Source organism: Cervus canadensis, chromosome 23 (assembly GCF_019320065.1).
Source record: "Cervus canadensis isolate Bull #8, Minnesota chromosome 23, ASM1932006v1, whole genome shotgun sequence".
Lineage (NCBI taxonomy): Eukaryota > Metazoa > Chordata > Mammalia > Artiodactyla > Cervidae > Cervus > Cervus canadensis.
This window is the reverse complement of record NC_057408.1, coordinates 15,485,883-15,504,908: the sequence shown is the minus strand read 5'-3', so window position 1 is coordinate 15,504,908 and position 19,026 is coordinate 15,485,883. Positions and strand designations below refer to the sequence as shown.

The 19,026-nt window shown below is 51.8% G+C and overlaps 1 protein-coding gene across 8 annotated transcripts in view; it reads left to right on the top strand.

Moving 5' to 3' along the window:
- RNF152 (ring finger protein 152) overlaps nt 1-19,026 on the top strand; it is an 86,492-nt gene that overhangs the window by 21,714 nt on the left and 45,752 nt on the right. Inside the window, exon 1 of one of the 8 annotated variants that reach the window (XM_043443862.1) lies at nt 366-1,883. The exons of the other annotated variants lie outside the window; for them this stretch is intronic. The gene's annotated coding sequence lies outside the window, so the exon portion shown is untranslated. Of the gene's footprint in view, nt 1-365; nt 1,884-19,026 lie in introns of those variants that run through there. 8 annotated transcript variants of the gene reach the window in all.

Genomic DNA, 19,026 nt, shown 5'->3' with positions numbered 1-19,026 from the left:
CAAAGCGAGGCAGGAGGCCCAGATCCGGAAAGGTGGGGGGCGCTCGGTTCCAGCTGGACCTCTCTGCCTGGGGCGGAGCTGGTCCCTTACTCTGGCCTGACTTTTTTCTCTCTTGGACCTGAGTAAGTGAGGCCTGCAAACTCTCTGATGGGAAGATAGGACTTGGATCCTTTCCGTTTCTTGGTTAAACTTAAAAGAAGCCTTCTTCTCTCCATATCCTTAAAAGGAAGGAGAGACGAGTGATGTCCTGAAGCAGAATCTCCAGGCAGTGGCCCTGGGGAGACACCCGGGGCGCGACTTTGGGGGGAATGGCAGGGGTGTGAAGGGGCCACGCCAGCGGTGAGGAAGCAGGGGTGAGGGTCAGCTGGGTGGGGAGGTGTTCTCCTCGGGTAGAAGAGAGCAGAGCAGGTGAGAGCACTTGGTGGAGACGGGCTCTGTGGGAGCAAGCAGACGTGGACAGGAAGATTTTTAAACTGCTGTTGCGCGTGTAAGTTTGCAAGAACAAATCCCACCCTCAGACTGTGGGCAGTAACGTTTGTTTGGAGCACACAGGCCACGTCACAGCTGCAGTGAAATCTGGCCACTGAAGGCTTCCTGCTGGGCTGTCTCCACCCCACCGCACCCCAGCTGTATAATCCCTAAAGCAGGGGGCTCGTGCTAGCTCTGGGTCCAGTAAGGTGCTATTTCCGTATTTTCAGTTCTTTCTTTCCAGGAGAGGCTTGAGAGGAGTGGGAGGATGTGGTAGGAAGGACAGATGGCGATGCTGGGCTCGAGCTGGTGAACGTGCCCACCTTTTCCTTCCTGAGTTGAACTGAGAAGGAACAAGCTCAGTGTGTAAGTGTGTATCACGGAACACAAATGCTTGCCACGCATCAGTCACACGACCACTGTCGTAGCTTCCCGTCCAAAGGTGCCTCTGCTTAGACACTTTCTCATTTTGTCTTTATTTCATGGTTCCTTGTATTGTAAGCAGTTGAAATTTGAGAGAAATTTCGCGTGTCTGTGGATTTCCGTCATTAGAATTTTGTGGTGATGGAAATGGTTAAGACTGGAATTCCTTGAACTAGTCCTTCCCACAAAGAAACAGAGAACTTAGGATATTCCTAGAACACACAAGCTTAACCAAGATGTCAGAATGTTCTGAAACCCTTTTCTGAGAACCCGACATGCTTATAAAAGGTCGTTTTTATGAACAATGGATGCTTTTTAGTTTTTCTATTTAATCATTAAAGTGGAAACCCTAAGAAAGTCAAGAACAGGCAATTCTTTGTCTGCTTTTAAGTCCCTTGGGAAGAGTGCTGTGTGCCCTTGCCCTTTCTGTGGAGCAGCCTGGAGTGCCTGGTCCTGACTGTCCTGCCCCATATCCTTCCTCTGTGTAACTGCAAGGCCACATGCCACTGCGTGTGTCTCATTCATTCAGCCGACAACTTGGAAGGTGCTTCTAAAGCCCATGCTCATCCTGGTGACCTGAGGGGGCCTCTCTGGATGCCCAGGGCAGTAGGTGCCCTGCAGGGTCAGCTAAGGGTGTCTGGGCCGGACTGCCCTCTGTCCTGACGTCTCCAAGCTGACACTGAGCAGGCGGGGCTGCTCTGGAGACATTGAGTAAACGGGGAAGAAATGAGACAAGTTAGAAAATATTTGGCAAATGCGTCTCCCTGGGAGAAACACCCCTGAACGTAGCCCAGATAGTTGCTGTAAACCGACGGCCAACCTCTAGGGTCAGGAGCTTGCTCTGAAGGCCTGTGCCGGCTGCAGACGAGGTGGAGGGACAGGAAAGCCAGCATCGCGTGTGACCCTGTTACCAGGAGTCTCCTTGGAAGCTTTTACGAAAGAGACACGGGGCATCCAGAATGCCCCCCAGGGGCTCGTTAAGTTCTAAGAAGGTGAGGGAAGATGATTTAATGTAGTGTTTGTTTTAGCTAGGGTATGAGCTGAAGGGTAAATTTACATAACAATACAGTGTATTTTTGTGTTTTCCCAGTATGTCGGAGAAATCACATGCACTGGACGTTTGCACCTATTCTAAGGGGGTTACAATGTACGCGATCACCATGAGTTGCAATTGTTGTTTTTGCTTTCTGTGTTGTTTGTGGCATCTGGGTTTATTTGATGCCAAGTTCGTGGTCAGGAAGGGATGCCTGAATGGTTGGGACTGGTGCTGTGGGGGAGTCCAGGCTGCTTTGCATCAACTCACCCCTGCAGAAGGGTCGACAGAAGAGCTGTAGGGGTGGGTACGCTCCCTCCTTAAAAATGAAAACGAGACAGCTACAAAACCCCCGGCTTCCAAGTATCTCTTTGCCCTCCCTTCTGCTGCCAGGAAGCAACAATAAAAGCCAGTTGGAGCTGGGGATTGTTTGTCATCTCTTTGCTTTTGTAACACATGGGTGACTCTTGAGTTTCCCCCTCTAAACATTATCCCTGGCCGATTTAAAATCCGAAACAGGCTTGCTTCATAAACCCATTCGCTAGTGAGCAGACAGCTAGGTGTTCTCTCTGTCACATGGTGGCCGTGTTTGAATGCTTGATGGAAAAAATAAAGCTCCCTGACAGGCAGAGCTTTGAAAAAGTGCACAAAATCCCTTGCCCGTCTCCTCTTCCCCACTCTTAAGGGTCCTGAGTCAATTTGGCACAAGCCCCTGAGTCCGTTGTCTGCTTTGGCTTTGAACACGTTTGTCACGGCACATTCGTCGGTTCCAAAGGTTTAGGGACCACCTCTCTGCGGCCCTGCTGCGGGTGCAGGGGCCGGTCATGGAAGAGCCAGAGTTGTTGCCTTGGAGAAGCAGTTCGTGGATTTGAGGGGGAGACTCACGTGTGCCCCCAGTGTCAGGGAAAGTCGCTCAGTCGTGTCCGACTCTTTGTGACCCCATTGACTGTACAGCCCATGGGATTCTCCAGGCCAGAATACTGCAGTGGGGAGCCTTTTCCTTCTCCAGGGGATCTTTCCAACCAGGGATCGAGCCCAGGTCTCCCGCGTTGCAGGCGGATTCTTTACCAGCTGAGCCGCCAGGGAAGCCCCAGTGTCAAGAGTAAGTCGTGAACGGTTGACAAAGGGGATGCATGTGGCGCTGCGGGAGCAGAGAGGGGGGTGAGGAGAGAGATACCCCACGGGGGTCTCAGGAGCCCTCCTGGGAGGAGAGGCAGAGAACAACAGGTGTGTAGTCTGGAGAAGCCAGAGTGTGGGGAAGATGGAGCAGCTGGAAGTGGAACCAAGCCGCCCAAGGGTCTGCAGACCCCAGCGGGCGTGTGGGCCCTGCTGCCTGGTCATGAGGAGTAAGTCTGATATTCGAGGCTGGGGGCGGCGTGATCGGAGAGCCCCCAGCGCGGGAAGCTGGGCAGGAAGTGTGGTGTGAATCCAGGCCCTGCTGTGTCCTCGCCCGGTGACTTGGGCAAGGGCGTTGAGCATGTTTGCTGACTTGCCTTGCCCTGCAGTACGGGCACCCTGAGGGCGCCTTCCCTGGGTTGTCCCCAGGGGTAGGGCGGCATCATGAAGCCCTGGCGTGGAGGAGCGCTCCCGAGGGCTGCCTGGCGTCTGACTTGCCCCTGAGGACCAGCGTGCAGGGTGGGGAGAGTGAGGAGAGGTTGGAGATGGGGGACCCAGCTTTCCGGCTCCCAGGGTGGTCTGGACCGCAGTTCCCTGGGGGATGTGCCCTGTGGGACCTCGGTCTCTGGCTTCCTCTGTGGGCACGTGGTCAGGAGCATCCCTGCTTCTCCACCCTGGTCAGGGTGTGAACCCTGGTGCTGGCTGCAGGCGCAGACCTAGGTGACGTTCTAGGAGGCAGCACAACCTGGGCTCCAAGCAGCTTTGGAGACTTCATATTGTCTTGTCTTTTGGACCACAGGATTTGTTCCAGCTCCCAGTTGTTCCAGCAGGGAGATATGTAATTGACTCTCAGCTGGCCAGCCTTCCATGCAAACTAAAAGAAAGCTCTCATTTTTAGAGTTTTATGCAGGTTTCTTTCAGGAGGATATGGACAGATACCACCTAGATATTTGCCTTAAATTTAAAACGAGTTGCCTTGGAAATTCATCGGACTATACATCTAGACTTGAATGTGGAGAAAACTTTTTTCTGAGGCACCAAAGGATTAGTCCATCCTGAACCTCTCTGAGGCTATAGAGATGCTAAGAACTAGATTCTGCAATGAAATGGAGGCTGCTGGCAGGGGATTATTTAGGACTTGGGTTTAGGCGGTTTGCAAAACAATTCGGCAAAGTCTGTGAAGGCAGTGGGGAAAGAGTATTGCTTTTCTGTGCTGCCAGCCAGGTTTGTCACTTGGATTAGTAATTTAGATAGGAACAGCCGTGAATCACCGCTCAGCGTTTCACATTTAATTTTATCCTGGAAGCAATTTCCCTTTCAAATTCTCGAGCTGTAGTTATCATTAATGAATTAAACATTATGAAACCCAGAGAACTACTAATTCATTTTGAAATAAGTAGACATTTAAATCTGAAAAAGAAACCTTAAATTTCCTTCAGTGGTGTTTAATATTTTCAAGCTGACAAGTTGGGGAGTGAGGGCACTTCGCAGAGATTTCTCAGGGTGTAGGTGGGGAGTCCTGAGGCCTCTCTGCCCGGCATCTTGGCCGCGGGTTTGGGGGCGGGAAAGGCACGTTTTCTCCGTGACCAGTGGCGGGTGTTTTCCAGAGGGGGAGGACTGTAGTATGTGGAAGAGGCAGCTGCTTGGAGTCAGAGCTGCCCACCCAGCTCTCCTCCCCGGTGCTTCGTGGCCTAACCCTTTCAGCCCGGTCGTTTCCTGGGGTCCCTGCCTTCCCTGCTCTTGTTCAGTGATGCTTTGGGGAAGGGTCCAGTCCGTTCCGTCATCGCAGTTGTTGGACACGAGACTGTGGTGCTCCAGCTTCTTGCTCTCTGAGGTCCAGCTTGCCCAGGGTGATGGTTATGAAGGGTCCCCTGCTCGCACAGACACTTCTGACGACTGGGAAGCCCCGAATGAGACAGAAGGCCGGCGTTCTTACGTGTTTGGGGGTTCCCCTCAAAGACACTTGACCAAGCTGGTCAGAGAATCAGCGGATCATGTCCACAGCAACGTTATCTGAACGACTGAAAAAGATAAAGGTCTACTTTTCAAGGCCAACAGGTCTGATTCCCTTTGGAACTTTTGTTTGACCCCATTTTTTTTTTAAGGCGAAATTTAGAGCTTTTTTTTTTTTCCCCATGCCCCATTGCCGTGCCTTTTGGTTTGTTAACTGAACTTCTTTGCAGGATGGTCATTGCATCTGTGATCTTATGTGAGCCTCAGTTTCCTTGTGTGTGAAATGGGAGTGATAATACTTTCCCTCATTCCCTCTTGTATGAAGATGACACCAGATCATGCTGTGAAAACACCCATTAGTGTCTTTCTGTAAGCATGTGAGCAGGGAAGGGACTGAGGGTCAGTATGCAGGAGGCAGGATTTTGTAAGTAGGGAGGAATAAAACCTTCCATTTCTATTGCCCGCCCCCCCCCCCACCCTGTTCCTTCCCCTCCTTGGGGCCTGAATTAGATGGTCTAGTTTCTTAGGGGAAGGAAGGTTCCTTCCGGGGATGCTGGGCCTTGTCTGTCTTCTTCCAGTTCAGCTAGGTAGGTGACCACACTATGAAAGATGTTCCTGATCACAAACATGTACAGATCTTCCTTGGCTTACAACCAGGTTATATGCCAGTCAACCCACCGTACGTCAAAAGTATCGTAGTAAGAAGTGGTTTGAATACACGCAGCCTGCTGAACACCGTAGCTCAGCCTCGCCCACCTTAGACGTGCTCAGAGCACTTCCACGAGCCCACCGTTGGGCAAAACCGTTTAACACAGAGCCCTTCCCTTCTTCAGGGGATCTCCCTGACCCAGGGATGGAACCCGGGTCTCCAGCATTGCCGGCAGATTCTTTACCATCTGAGCCACCAGGGAAGCCCAACGCAAAACCTATTTTGTAATAAAGTTTTGACTGTCTCGTATAATTTATTGAATGTTGTACTGAGCGTGAAAGACAGAATGGCCACCTGGGTACAGAGTGGTTGCTTACTCTGGTGATCGCGTGGCTGGCGTGGAGCCGTGCTCGGGGCCACTGCCTGGCGTCACGAGAGAGGACCGGGAACCCAGGATTGCTAACTTGGGGAAAGAGCAAATTCAAAATCCAAAGTTTGGTTTCTCGCAAATGCGCATTGCTTTCACTCCATTATAAAGTCAAAAATCCTAAATCGAAGCATCCTCAGTTGGAGACCATCCGTATCTCCTCCTTCTCAGTCAAGAGGTTTTTGTGATCCCCCAGTTCGTTTCCCCTTTGCTTTCCTTTCCTAGGGATGTTGTAATGAAGTCTCACACACTGGGTGGCTTCACACAAGAGAGTCTTATTGTCTCGCATTTCTGGGGGCTGGGAGTCCATGCTGAAGGTGTGGGCAGGGCCACGCTTCATTTGAAACCTGTAGAGAAGGATTCTTCCTTGCCTCTTCCAGCGTCTGCTATTGCCAGCAACCTTGGCTCATAGATACATCACTGATCTCTTCCTCTGTCGTTACATCGCCTTCTCTCCTCGTGTGTTTCTTCTCTTAAACACATCGGTGCTCTTGGATCAGGGGTCCCCCTAATGCAGTGTGACCTCATCTTAGCTGATGACACAGGCAGCAGCCCTGTTCCTCAGTCCAGCTACAATCTGAGCTACCGGGCGTTGGACATCTTTTTTGGAGACACAGTTCAACCCACAACATTGCCTTCTCCCCCAGCAGACGGCTTGATGCTCATTCAGGTCACAGCTTCAAGCGCATTTCAGAGGGCGGTGTATGCCTGCCCCGGCACCCGGACAGGGACGCAGCTCAGCTTTCCGGAGCTGGGAGCTATGATGGAGCGTCTCTGATGACTGCTTCGTGGAGCCCCTGGGAACACGCTCTCTGAGAGGCACGCAGCGCTTCAGAAGCAGCTTAGGGTTTGAATCAGCACCCAAACAGGCTCTGCTGCCTGTTTCCCTTAAGTCAACTCAGCCTGAAACCAAGAACTTGGATGGTACCAGTGGGAAGTACAAAAGTCCTTCCAGTTTTATTTGAAACAGTTGGTTTTATCAGAAGTACTCAAGTGGGAATTTGAGCAAATGCCTACCCTGTCCTGCTCTGCGAGGTGGAATGAGCTTGAGATGGCTTCTGCACGGGGCATGCAGGTGACTCGGACGCCAGGGAGCCCCAGCCCTCCTCAGTAATAGGGCCCGTGTCCGAGGGGCATCGGATCAGCCCGCTGGCTTAGAAAGTGCCTCCCCGTCCTCTCATACTCGGAAACTGACCCAGCATGGGGTTTCCCCAGAGAGGATACGGTAAGAAGGAAGCCAGGTCAGCCTGCATTTGGTCCTGCTTTTGCCTCAATCTTGCCAACGGAATCTAAGCACATTTCTTATTAAAATGGGATCCCAGGTTTCTCGTCTCTGTGTGAAAATAGTGCAATCTGCTGCATCATGGTGTCTACAGGCAATTAATAGATGGCCGTGTGCAGGCCCCTGGCTGGTCCCAGGTAAACAGTGAGGGTGGTGAGGAGGACAGCCTTCATGAGCTCTGTCTCCACGAATCAATAGATGTTAGGCTCAGACAGAGGCACTTAAGTAAGAACAAGGTTGGAAGTGCAGAGCGTTGGTTGAGAAGAAGCTGCTGATCTTTTTTTGGGGTCAGGCCCGGCCTGGAAGGAATGCGTGGTGAGGGCCCTGGGCGGAAGTCCACTTCCAGATAAACTGGAGGAGCTGCAGGAGGTCTGGGGCCAGGGGTGCGGGTGGGTGGTAAGGGCATGGGGTGGTGGGAGTCGGCGGGGAGGGGGCGGCAGGGGGTTGCAATAGGAGGCTGAGGGAGACAGAACTGGAGACTATTTCTAGAGTCACCAGCATCTCAGGACAGGTTCCCTGTCCTGGGGTACGTGGTGGTTGTACACTCACTGAGTCGTGTCCGACTCTGCGATCCCGTGGACTGCAGCACGTCAGGCCTCCCCGTCCATCACAAACTCCCGGAGTTTACCCAAACTCATGTCCACTGAGTCGGTGATGCCATCCAACCAGCTCATCCTCTGTCGTCCCCTTCTCCTGCCCTCAGCCTTTCCCAGCATCAGGATCTTTTCCTAATGAGTTGGCTGTTTGCATCGGGGGGCCACAGTAGTGGAGCTTCAGTCTCAGCATCAGTCCTTCCGATGAGTCTTTAGAGTTGATTTCCTTTCGGAGTCACATCATTGTAGGGACAGCAGGTCCAGGTGGCTTGAGGGACAGAGAGGCCGCCAGGAGTCCAGTGAGCTTCAGAGCCAAGGGCTAAGGACCAAGAGAGGGCTCGGGTGTAGGCAGGGGCGCCGGGGCGGGAGGGCACAGCGGAGCCCCCACTTGGAGGGGCCGGGAGGGCGTGGTCCCGGGGGGCTGCACCAGCACCAGCCCTGTGTCTCCACGGAGGGTAGGGCTGGTCCTGGAAACTGGGGTGGCTGGGTCGGCGGAGGGGATTCCGGCTGTGAGAAAGGCGGGCTGGGACAGACCGTCTCTGGGACACAAGCATTTGCCTACCTGGCTCCTCTCTGGGTTTTCCCCTGCTTCACTTATTTCAGTAGATTTAGTGATAGTGAAGACCCCAGAAATAAAGCCAGGCTCATACCCACCTCACCACAGCCCGCTGCTGCTAAGTTGCTTCAGCCGCGCCCGACTCCGCCGGACCCCATGGACAGCAGCCCGCCAGGCTCCCCCGTCCCTGGGATTCTCCAGGCAAGAACACTGGAGTGGGCTGCCATTTCCTTCTCCTCAGCACAGAGTAGAGCAGTTTAAAAAAAATAATAACTGTATTTTTAACTGCTTTACAGGATCGTGTTGGTTTCTGCCAAACATCAGCGTGAATCAGCCACCCCGTGACCACCCCGCCCCCTAGGCTGTTCCAGGGCCCCGTGTGAGTTCCCCCGCGAGCTCGGTGGCCGCCTGTTTCCACACGACTCTCTGGTCCACCCCACCCTCCCCTCCGCCCCCTAGGCTGTTCCAGGGCCCCGTGTGAGTTCCCCCTTCGCCCGGCGAGCTCGGTGGCCGCCTGTTTCCATGCGACTCTCGTCCGCCCCACCCTCCTCTCCGCCCCCAGTCCCGCCCAGTGTCCAGAAGTCTCTTCTCTATCAGACTGGAGCCGTGTTTGCTGCTGCCGTGTTGTTTTACTTATTTGATCATTTATAATCACGGGGCAAATGCATTACTTTGGCAAACACTATTGAATGTAGATGTTTATACACTTCCATGACAAATTGACTTTTAACCGGCTATTGATTAACCGGGCTGAGGCTGAGAGGTGTTTTGCGCGATATGGTATCACCCAAAAATAGAATGAACAAAGACCCACAGTCAGATTTTTGATGGCTGGCCAGGGCCTGGAAGTGGAGAGGGGGATTATTTGCTACTTTGTGCCTCTGTGTGATTAGAACATGACCGCGAACCTAGGCATGGTCCTTTATAAGAAGTAACAGTGGGTTAGGAGGCGGACTGCAGGAACGACGAAGACTGCGAGGGACCTGCAGCTGCTTGGAGAGAAAAATCCCATTTACGTGGCAGTTGGAAATACACTTGATTCTGAATCGAAGTGAAGTCGCTCAGTCGTGTTCCGACTCTTTGAGACCCCATGAACTGTAGCCCACCAGGCTCCTCCGCCAATGGGATTTCCGAGCCAAGAGTACTGGAGTGGGCTCCCATTCCCTTCTCCAGGAGATCTTCCCGACCCAGGGATGGAACCCGGGTCACCTGCACCGCAGGCAGATCCTTACTGGCTGAGCCATGAGGGAAGTCTTTTGCCCTTTTACTTCATTTTGCCCGGATTCAAATCAGAGTATTCTGAGGCCCTAAAGTTCAAAGGCAAGGCCCAGGCAAAATATATGACAGCCTTTGATATATAAATTATTTAGGTTTCACCATGCAAATGAAATCAATGAGACACACTGGGTGGAGTCCTGGAGGAGTTTTTGAAATAAGGAATTCGGTGATCTGGGTTTATTTATTTATTTATTTATTTTTTGTTTTTTTTTTTGATCTGGGTTTATTGTGACTCAACTTTGGGCTCACCTTTCAATATCCTTAAGTCTCCTTTTTCTCTTCAGCAAAATAGAAGAATTTCCATTTCTAATACACTGTCTTCCCCTCCCAGTGTTGAGGGTTTTCCAACGAATCATGCACAAAACAGTCTTTGAAAACTGAATTGATACAGCTGATAAGTAGGAATTACCAGCATGAAGGTAAAAGTCAGATTCCTTCTCTTTGATGCCTGTTTCCCTGCGTCAGTTTTAATTATATTCACGCCAGAGTTTTGATTGAAAAATCCTGGTTTTTCCTCGTTTTACTACTTAATTAATTTAAAACGCTATCCTGAGTAATAGCAGTGTCTCTAGATGAGGGCTGTTCAGAGATGGGGATTGTGCAGAAGGATGTTTGTAAATAATGCTCAGGTGACACACTTTTGTGGTAATTATGGCTTTTTGAAGATGAATTTTATAGCAGGTCCTCAATTTTCCTGTCACTTTTTTTCCCCCCTGAGCTTTCCCACTTAAGCTAGTGTATTTGTTCCGTGGAGCTAGCAGCTCAGGGAACTAAGTCCTGAGGGAGCTCAACAGCTCTTTGAATCAGCTTTCCATTTTCTGTGGCTACTTTTCCGGGCTCTGGAGAGGACAGAGGTCGCCTCCCCTCTCCGCAGAAAGTGTAGCAAAGTGATGCCCAGTCTCCGGTGCCAGTGAATCACTGGATCAGGGTGACCTTGAAAGTTATGTTCAGTGGCCAGAAGGGCCCTAGTGACGATGTCCGTGTGGGATCTGAGTCCTGAGAATACCCCCCCCCCACCCGCCCCGCGCCCATCCCTTCTGAGTCGGTACTTGGGAGGCTCTGAGTGCAAGAGGCAGCAAGAATGAAGACCGTCCTGCGGATGAACTCTCAGGACCTCCAGGCTTCGTAACGCTCCCAGCAGAGGGACCTGATGTGGATTTCGCCGTGTCTGCTCACAGCTTGCACATGTTCTCCAGGTTTTAGTTGTTGAGAGTCTCGGACGTCAGCTTCATTGTCCTCTTTTTACTCACCAACTCAATCAGAATCTCATTTCAGATAGAAGTCAGCCAGTGAATTTTCTTAATGGATCTTTGGAAGCTTTTAGAGCTGGAATTGGAGGAGCCCTTGGAGGTCATCATAACCAGCGCTCTTCACTCTACAGACGAGAGCTCTGAGATTCAGAGAAATTGCGTGATGATAGGTCCAGGCTCTACAGTGCGTCAGTGGCCAGAGTCAGGTCGAGGAGCCAGGGCTCTTTAGCGACCTGGAACCATCGTGAGGTCATATAAAGTTTGGGGTAAGGGGTCCCTGGGAGGTGTGTGCCTGTGTGCTCAACTGGGTCCAACTCTTTGTGACCCCATGGACTGCAGCCTGCCAGGTTCCTCTGTCCGTGGAATTTTCCGGGCAGGAATACTGGAGAGGGTTGCCATTTCCTCCAGGGGGTCTTCCTGACCCAGGGATCGAACCCGAGCTTCTTGGGTCTCCTGCATTGGCAGGAGGCTTCTTTACCACTGCAGTTCGAATTCTTCCCCATGACCTTTACAAGCCCTGTTTTGCAGCTGTGTTATAGTTCTGGAGACAGAGACAATGAGTTCTCTTAGTCAGGAAAATCATGTAGCTTGCTGATACGATACCAGTTGCATTCTGATGCAGTGCAACATTGATTTTTTTTTTTTTCTTCACCACCATTTTCACATTAGATTGAACACAGACATAGGCAAGGTGTAAGCTTGGCAGTGAGATTTGCTTGGCTTATTTTCTCCCATTGTTAAAGCGCCTATGATTCAGCATCAGGTTCTCTCCTCCATGATGTGTGAGTGAGAGGAGGGGATGGGAGATCCCAGGCTTCACGGTGTTAGAGTATCCTGATGACCCAGCTGCAGTCACACCGCGCACCAGGGGGCCAGCCATGGGGCTCTAAATACCACCCCCTCAGCCCTCTCTGATGGCTTCCCTGAGAGCTCAGCTGGTAAAGAGTCCACCTGCAATGCAGGAGACCCCGGTTCGATTCCTGGGCCAGGAAGGTCCCCTGGAGAAGAGATAGGCTACCCAGTCCTGTATTCTTGCCTGGAGAATCCCATGGACTGTATGGTCCTTGGGGGTCACAAAGAGTCAGACACGACCGAGCAATTTCCACTTTCAGTTTCAGCCCTCTCTAGTTCTCTCACTTGAGAGAAAGAGAGAAAGGAACCGTGGATGATCGCCAAGGGGACAGTTTTCTGTATTTTCTAAGTAGATTGTTTCAAACATGGAGGATAGAAATGGAAGTCCTTCCTTACAAGTTTTACTTGAGACTGTTACTGGCATGTGTAGGTCTTCTTGCTGTTGTTCAGTTGCTCGGTCCTGTCCAAACAGTGGCACGCCAGGCCTCCCTGTCCTTCACCATCTCCGGAGTTTGCTCAAACTCACGTCCATTGAGTCTGATGCTATCCAGCCATCTCATCCTCTGTCGTCCCCTTCTCCTTCTGCCCTCAATCTTTCCCAGCATCAGGGTCTTTTCCAATGAGTCGGCTGTTCGCATCAGGTGGCCAAAGTATTGGAGCTTCAGCTTCAGCAAGTTCGGATTGTTTTCCTCCTTTAAAACTGAGAGCTGGCTCCCTTCCCCATATACATTCTTTTTTTCCTTTAAGTTTTACTGAATTTATTATACTCTTGCTTCTGTTTTATGTTTCGGTAGTTTGGTCACGAGGCATGTGGGATCTTCGTCCCCCAACCAGGGATCGAACCCACACCCTCTGGGTTGGAAGCGGAATCTTAACCATTGGACCACCAGGGAAGTCCTCCTCTCCCATAGACTTTCTTGTGAGACCGATCTCTCCGACAGTTGTTACGGTGGAGTCTGTGTAATGAATCGCTGCCTCCGTGCCTTGTGGGTTTTGCTGGACCAAAGGGGAGGGGTCAGACTCGAGGCAGGCTTACCGGCACGGGTGCACAGAACTGGAAATTTCCACTTGGCATTTGTGGCGAGGAGCAGTGATAATGACTGGGGCAGAGTTCAAACACTTCTTGTTAACGGTGTGGTGAGAGCCTGGAAAAGGAAACAATATCACAAACATGGCCTTATCTGGGGAGGCACCAGGAGTGGCTGAAAGAAGTGGGGCTTGGAATTATGAGATCAGGTTTGAATTCAGCCCCATTCCACACGGGGAGCCCGGGTAAGGCAGGCAGCCTTGAGCCTCAGTTTCCATTGAAAGGTGACGATGGTGAAAGAGAGGTGGGCATTGTGGTCTTGGCGGTGACACGGGCCTGACTCTGACAGACTGAACGTGGGCCCCCAAAGACGTCCTTGTTCCAATCTCTGAAATCCATGAATGTTCGATTAAGGGTGTGGAAATGGAAAGGTTACCTTGGATTATCCGACTAAGAGTCAGACACGACTGAGCGACTGGATGCAAGTGTAATCACAGGGTCCTCATAAGGCTTCCCGGTGGCTCAGTGGTAAAGAGCCTGCCTGCCAGTCCTGGAGACGTGGGTTCGGTTCCTGTGTCGGGAGGATCCCCTGGTAACACACTCCAGTATTCTCGCCTGGGAAATCCCATGGACAGAGGAGCCTGGCGGGCTACAGTCCATGGGGTTGCAAAAGAGTCATATACAAGTTAGCGACTAACCAGCTTCCTTATAAGCTGGAGAGAGGGAGGCAGCTGAGGAACTGAGGAAGGGCTGTTTCTTGTAATCATGGGTAGCCATCGAGAGTCTTAGGGAACAGGGCAGAGGAAGGTTGTTGGCCCATTGCTGGTGCTGCAAGTGGTCCCCTGGAGCGGATGTGGTTCTCTGATCTGATTGGCTGTGTGGTCAGTCATGTGTCACAGCAGACGGGTGATTGGGCATCTCCATTTGCTAGGTGCTGCGCCAGCTCTTGGGGTCCCTGGTCCCTGCCCAGATGGAGACCCCTGAGTACCAGGAGGCCTCATGGGTGAGGGGTTGGGTGTGGATGCCACGTGGGAGCTTCCGGAAGCCTGCATCAGGTCCCCTGAGCTCAGGGAAGCACGTGGGTATTTTATGATTCATGAAATTGTTTCTTTTATAACTTATATTTTTAGGTGCCATTCACAAACAGATTTCCCTTACTGACATGAATTCTGTCTTTTTTCATAGAAAGCGGTCTGAAACGAAGTCTTCTTTCCCCAAGATTTTCCTTGGTACGCATTCCTTGTGCTGTAATCAAGCCTATGGAGCTTGGTCCTGCTTTTCAGCAACTTGGGTTTCGTTAGCCATTAGAGCTACTGATCAAGTTTGGTGGGATCACGGCAACTGTGTGTGTTATTTTCAACTCTACTTTTCCAGAAGAGAGTTATTTTAAGGACAGAAAAAATTCTAGAGAATGCTCAAGGAAAGTTTGTTCTTTCACCAGACCCACTTAGAGTTGCTTATGAAAAATGATAAGGAGGATGATAATGATGGTAATGACTGCGATGATTTCATTTGCTTTCGAGTGGTTGTTCCATGCCAGACAGGGTCCTAAGGGCTTTGCACGCATACGCATGCTATCACCCAGCAGTCGTGCGAGGTCCTGCTTTCTTAGTTTTCACTTTTTACAGAGAAGGGGCACTAAGGCACAGCAGAGTTGGATGTATTGTTTAAGTTCAAATGATGTTCAAGTTCAGATGGCTCGTCAGTGAAAGGTCTAGCGTTTTATTTCCAGATGAGTCTGACTCAGACTTGCTTTCCACACTGCTGTATTATTGCCTGGGGACAAAATCCACAGTTAGGAGGCTGGGAACGAAGATCCTCTGAAGGAGACAGGAAGGATATATTAGCTAACTCACCTCAATTTGTCCCTGGCAGGTTTGAATGAGGAAGCATCATATTTATCGTGGAGTTAGGGACACGGAGCTGCTGAGAAACTGTGGATTGCCTGAGGCCTCAGAGTAAATCATTGATAGAACTTAATCCAGAAGCCAGTATTCCTCCGCCTCGTTCGGTGGGGACTCACAGTGGTTCAGCTGCGTGGATGACAGATATCTGCTTTGCTTTGGGTCATCTTAAGTCAGAGGTTTAAGAATTCTCAATTTGGATTCATTTCTAAAGCTTCCTTTTCTTCTTTTCCCGTTTTGGAAAACAGCACGGGCTTTGGCATCTGCTCAGAGGTCCCTCTGCGGGGCTGTCGGGAGGGCTGCAAGTGGCCCTGGGACTCTGGGCATTTGCTCAGTGATGGGTCACTTACTCTGCACTTGAGATAACTTTGGAAGAGAGAGCAGGGCTCTTGAGACTGTAGTCGTGGGTCTGGGGGATTCTTCAAGGTCAACATCAGGGTGGAAGGAATGGAGATTTTCTAAAAAGGAAACTCTGGCCATACACATAGCAGTTCCTTCTCAGTGTCTGTGGGTGCTGGAGACCATCTGCTTTGGCTGAGGGACTCAGTGCTTAGGTTATGAACCAGCGAACAGCCCCCACCCCCTCCAAAGACAGGACCTCCCTCCAAAGGCTTGGCTGCCAAGTCCTGGTGGGGCAGCAGCTCGCAGTGAGAGGTGCGGAAAGCTCAGGCCCCCTTCCATGCTCGTCGCGGGACCAGACTCCAGGACAGCCGTGGGCTAATGGGTGTGCCGGACCTTCCCCCTTCTTCCCTCCGGATCATTCTCTGATCTTCCCAGGTTCTTGGGCTGCGTCACCTGGGCTCCCTTGCCCTCTGGCTCGAGGTTGAGCCGGGCCACTGGCAGGAGGCAGAAGGACGAGAGAAGAGAGGTGTCAGAATGCGTCTCCTGGCCCCCTCCGGCCCTGCCTGAGCCCGGGGTCCCTGCCTCTCTCTTGCCTGCTGCTGGGAGCCTACACGACAAGCGTTTGCTGAGACTGCTGACAGCAGGCTGCTTGCGCCCTTCGGCCCCGGAGGTGGTGGGGTCTCCCCCAGAGGCTGATCCCTGGGGGTGTGGATAGAACCCTCCACCCTGCACAGCCCCTTCCTTAAGTCTCTTCTCTTTAGGAGCATGCAGCCATGCCCAGCTTCAGCCACACACGGACAGGTCCCCGTGTGTTAGATAGAACGTGGGTGTGGCTCACTGTTCTGTCCCCGACTTCCAGCTTTCTTTGGGGGAAGATGATGGTCAACGAGTGGTATTAACTTTTTCTTTGCCTATATGTGACATAGAAGGTATGGGTCCTTCAAACGTGGTGTAGTTATTAGTGGCCTGAAAAATTGTGGAAGCAGTGATATTTCCTGCAAAGTGTTGAAAAATCCAAAGTGTGAAAAATTCACACTTCCAAAGTGTGATGGAAGAAAGAGAGAGATGGGAACCTGTTTTTCCTGCCATCTCCTCGGACCTTTGTTGGCTGATGTAACAGAAGTCCGGAAGCAGTTTTTTAGTCGTGTCTAGGTTGCGCTCGGCATGGTTCTGGGAGCTGGGGTACCAAGTGAGATGTACAGGGAACTTGTGTTCTGGCGGCTTAGACTCCATGCAAAACCGAATAAACAGCGTACATAAAGTGTTAGAAAGTGGTATGTGTATGGGGGGACATAACCAAAGAGGGGGAGAGGGGATGCTGGGAGCCTTGGGATCTGTGAACAGGCCGGCAGAGGAGGCTCTCTGAGAAGGGACCGAGCACAGACCTGCCGAGCCGAGGAGGGGAGACACAAGTGCACCTAAGGCAGTCTCCGCAGAGGGCGGGGCGCGCGGGGCGGAGGGGCAGCGTGGGCGGGGCCGTCGGGCGGCGGGGTGGGCGGCGCACAGTGGGGTCGGGCGGCGCGGCGTCCCGGGGGCCCTGCAAGGGCTTGGGTTTTACTTCTCACACGAGTGGCTCCTGTGGGGCTTCTGGTTGTTGCAGCCTCCTCTGACTTTTTGTTTCTTTCAATTTTATTTGTTTTTGGCTGTGCTGGATCTTCGCTGCCGCACGGGCTCTTCCCTGTTGCAGAGGGTGGGTCTGTGCGCTTGTCGCGGAGCCCTGGCCCCAGGGCGTTCAGGCTTCCGTGGCTGCGGCGCGTGGGCTCCGTGGTTGCAGGTCCCGGGCTCCAGCACAGGCTCAGTAGCTGAGGCGCACGGGCTTAGTTTCTCCAGGGCATGTGGGGCCTTCCCTGACCAGGGACTGAACCTGTGTCTCCTGCGTCGGCAGGCAGACCCTGAGCCGCCAGGGAAGCCCTTGCTTTGACTTCTGTTGTCACCCCGTTTGGGCTTCCCTGGTGGCTCAGACGGTAAAGAATTCGCCTGCATTGCAGGAGACCTGGGTTCGATCCCTGGGTGGGGAAGATCCCCTGGAGAAGGGCATGGCAACCCACTCCAGTGTTCTTGCCTGGGGAATCCTATGGACAGAGGAGCCTGGCGGGCTACAGTCCGGGGGTTTGCAGAGTCAAACAGGACTAAGCAGCTATCGCGACCGAGCGGCTAACATTCCTCTGGACCCGGTCCTGGGAGCAGGCGGGCGGCAGGGGTAAAGAAGGGGCCAGGACCAGAGAGACGGGACCAGTGAGCCAGGTGAGAGGGTTGGGAGCTTGGACCAAGGCGGGGGCAGTGGAGCTGAGAGTAGATTTAGGACCTTCTTAAACAGATGACGCTGAGGGGGGTAGATGGAATATGAGGTGTGTCCCAGAGAGGCGACCCAGAGGATGCTGAGGGTTTTGGCTTGAGCTGCTGGAAGGATGGAGCTGTTCTGGGGATGCAGAGTCAGTTGAGTCAGTAACTGAGATGGGGAGGGTTGTGGGTGAGCAGGTTTGTGGGTGAGTTGGGGGTGGGAGCAAGAATCCCATTCCGTGAGAAGTCTATGAGAAACCCCAGTGGTGAACTCAGATGTGACTGTTGTCCATGTTTAAATGGCAGTTTTTCGTTTCAAATTGTATCACCCTTGGTGGCTGGCTTCCTCTGAGGTATGTTTTAGGAAAAAGAAATGTTTATACTGTGGCTGTAGTGATTTTGCAAGTAAGCCTCAAGGCAGAATATTCTATGCCTATATTTTCCATTGATGCAAAACCATCTTTGCCTAGTTAACAGATTCAGGACACTTGTGGGAATTTGTTCTGAGCCAAGAGACTTTTGGCACTGTTTTACCAGCCTGACTATAACGACACCAAACCTTTTTAGAGCAATGCTGCACATTATACCATCAAGCAGAGGGGTTCAAGCTAGCCACAAAAGCAGACCTTCTGCAAATGGAAAGCACTCTTTTAGCGAAGCCTGTTTGCTGGTGTGTTAAAGCTTTTGCTGTCCTTTAAGGTATGTTTTTTCTTTCTAGTGTTATTCTGTTACGTCTTCCTTGTCCTCCCCCCGCGCACTTCTTTCTTTTTATTTATTTCTGAAAGTTCTCTTTTCTTGTTGGCAACGTCACCGTTGCTGCTGAAGTGAAGTTAGACGATGCGTTGGGGAAAAGCGCCAGTGTTTCTCGAGCAGCTGTTATAGGCTGCCCACCGGGCACCGTCCTAACCCGTTTACTCCTCAGAGCAACATTCTGAGATAGGTATGGGTGTTTTTGCTTATCAGACAAGGAAGCTGAAGTCAGTGAGGGCGAATGACTTGCAGGAGGCCTGAAACTGATTAGTCAAAAAGTTGAGTTTCCGGTTCTGAACAGTGAATTTCCGAGGTCCAGGGGCCCCAGCTCGGTCCAAACTGAGTTCTCTCTTTGGACAGTTCGGTGCTCCTGGACGGCGGTGCCTCGCTTTGTCTGCCTTCCTGCTGATGAGGTGATGTTATGGGTCCTCAGGGGGCTTCCATTCCAGCAAACGTCGCATAAGGAATGACTTGGGAGAAGCGTGGCGGGCAGGGGAAGGCGGTGCTCTGAGAGTGTGCATGTGTTCTGGGACCACCTTTCACCCGATCTCAGCCTCGGCCGAAGAGGTGTCCAGCCAAGGAGATGGTGAAAAGGCTCTTTGCAGTAGGAACAGCACCAAGCAAGGCCTGAGGTTGGGCCAAGACTGGATTAAATGAGACTGTGCGGGCGTAGTGGGTGGGAAGCGGGGAGAAGGGGTAGATGAAAGTGGTCCACTCTGGTACTAACTGACCCTTGTACCTTTGGTTATTTTTAGTTCATGATGTTGTCGCCACTTTTCAAAATAGTCTCTGGGGATTTTTTAAAAAGGTTTAGGAAAAAGCCAAGAATAAGAGCCAACACTG